Consider the following 2,500-nt stretch of genomic DNA (forward strand, 5'->3'; position numbering starts at 1 on the left):
CACCATTCCAAGTACTAACCGGGCCCGACGTTGCTTAAATTCGGTGATCGGACGAGAACCGGTGTTTTCAACGTGGTATGGCCGTTGGCAAAAAAAAAAAAAAAAAAAAAAAAAAAAGTGCATCAACCGGGAATCGAACCCAGGTCACCCGCGTGGCAGGCGAGTATTCTACCACTAGACCACCGATGCTGTGTCAGGCTTTTAAAATGAAGTGCTGATGTGGTGAAAAGTTTCGAAGACGTCTGAGCAGTTACGACGCTGATGATAGCTTTTGGAAACATTGTCAGCGACGCTGAGCTACGTTGCCTGTAATGTCACGTATTTGTTTATGTTTGTTGATTGTCAGCGTACTATAGCCTGAGTTACACTGTCTGTAATGTCACGTATTTGTTAATGTTAGTTGATTGTAAGCGTACTATCCCCCAAGTTACACGTATTTGTTTATGTTTGTTGATTGTCAGTATCAGTATCAGTATCAGTAGCTCAAGGAGGCATCACTGCGTTCGGACAAATCCATATACGCTACACCACATCTGCCAAGCAGATGCCTGACCAGCAGCGTAACCCAACGCGCTTAGTCAGGCAGCGTACTATAGCCTGAGTTACACTGTCTGTAATGTCACGTATTTGTTAATGTTAGTTGATTGTAAGCGTACTATAGCCCAAGTTACACTGTAATTTCACGTATTTTGTTTATGTTTGTTGTAATTAGAGTTGTTATTTTGTTTTCTTTATTTTTTTCCTTTTTTTGGATGGCGATACACTACTGTGAACTATCTTGTAAGCGCCCATCCCTACTTTACACACACACACACACACACACACAAACACACACACGCACGCACACACACACACACACACACACACACACACACACACCCTAAAGTTGGCGGTGGGCGTTTTACTGGGTACTTTACGGGAGCCCATCCCAGTCCCTTGCTAAGTTTCACCACACAGTACTTTCTGACTGTGCCGGGAGTGAGAACATAACCATAGCTACGCAAACAAGTCACTACGTCATGGAGTGACGTCATGGAGTGACGTCATACTCTCATTTGGTCTGTCAGTGACACATCGACAATCTCACGCAGGCGTTCTGTTCTTGATGACTGGATCTGAATCTGCACCGCTTTGTAAAACAAGTTTCAGTTTCAGTTTCAGTGAGGTTTCAAAACGTGCGGGCTTATCCATATGCCCTACACCATATCTGCTGAATAAAACAACAACAACAACAACGCTAACAACAGCACAAACAAAAACATACACACACACACGTACACACAAAATCAGTTAACAAAAGCTGATGCTTAAACTTTGCATAAACTCAGCGCCTTGGGAGCCTATCCCAGGTTTGTGTGAAACAGTAACATGAACATGAAATAAAGTGCTAAGACAAAATAAATAAATACTTTTACATGTATAGTGAATTTGGAAAGAGTTTATAGTAATATATTATGGTAAAGCAACACGATCAAAAATAAGAAACTTAATCATTATTAGTTTATGATAATTATTATTTCTCACCCTTCCCCCCACCCTCCCCATGTTTCTTTCACCCTCACCCTTCTGACGACAACCTCAGCTTTTTACAGGTGACAGCGTTGGAGCAGGTCAACAAAGTGGAGGAGCTGAAAAGAAGAGAACTGTTCTGGATATGTAACCTTGGGACGGTTTTTGTTGGATTGAACACGAGAAGCGACATAATAATAATAATAATAATAATAATAATAATAATGGTATTTATATAGCGCTGGATCTTGTGCAGAGACAAATCAAAGCGCTTTTACACCAGTCATTCACACGCATGCATAACTCTAAAACTGTAGAAACTAAAGACAAGGAAGGGCAGGCAAGGGAGGCTATTTTGGGAAGAGGTGGGTTTTAAGGCCAGACTTGAAAGACCTGAGTGTGGAGTCTTGACGAAGCGAAAGAGGAAGTTCATTCCAATTGCAAGGTCCAGAGACAGAGAAAGAACGGCGGCCAACAGTCGAGTGTTTGAATCTGGGTATGCGTAAACAGAGTGGATCCGAAGCCGATCGTAGTGAGCGAGATGGAGTGTAGAGGTAAAGGCAGCCGCAGAGATAGGAAGGGGCAGTTTTGTGAATGCATCTATAACATAGAATGCTGATCTTGTACTTTATTCGGTGTGAGACAGGGAGCCAGTGGAGATGTTGCAAAAGAGGAGTGATGTGCTCAGATCTCTTCTTTCTGAGGACGAGTCGGGCAGCAGAGTTTTGTATGCGCTGAAGGGACTGAATGGATGAAGCAGGCAGACCAGACAATAGAGAGTTACAGTAGTCAAGGCGAGAGAGAATGAGAGAAACGACAAGTCTAGATGTTGCGTCAGTGGACATATATTTCCGGACGGCACTGATGCGCCGCAGTTGACAGTAGCAGGACTGACATGTCTGATTGATAAATTTTTGCATGGACAGTGTATTGTCAAGGACAACACCGAGGTTCCTGACTGACGTGGAAAGAGGGATGGATGTACTGCCAA

At 43.1% G+C, this 2,500-nt stretch overlaps 1 non-coding gene and 1 pseudogene across 1 annotated transcript; both read right to left on the reverse strand.

Annotated features, from left to right (window-relative positions):
• LOC143301672 (5S ribosomal RNA) overlaps positions 1-89 on the reverse strand; it is a 108-nt pseudogene extending 19 nt beyond the window's left edge.
• A 29-nt stretch (positions 90-118) lies between these two features.
• Positions 119-189, reverse strand: Trnag-gcc (transfer RNA glycine (anticodon GCC)). Its single transcript has one exon. It is a non-coding gene; the product is annotated as a tRNA-Gly (tRNA).
• Positions 190-2,500: the final 2,311 nt, after the last annotated feature.

This window comes from Babylonia areolata, chromosome 27, assembly GCF_041734735.1.
Source record: "Babylonia areolata isolate BAREFJ2019XMU chromosome 27, ASM4173473v1, whole genome shotgun sequence".
NCBI lineage: Eukaryota > Metazoa > Mollusca > Gastropoda > Neogastropoda > Buccinidae > Babylonia > Babylonia areolata.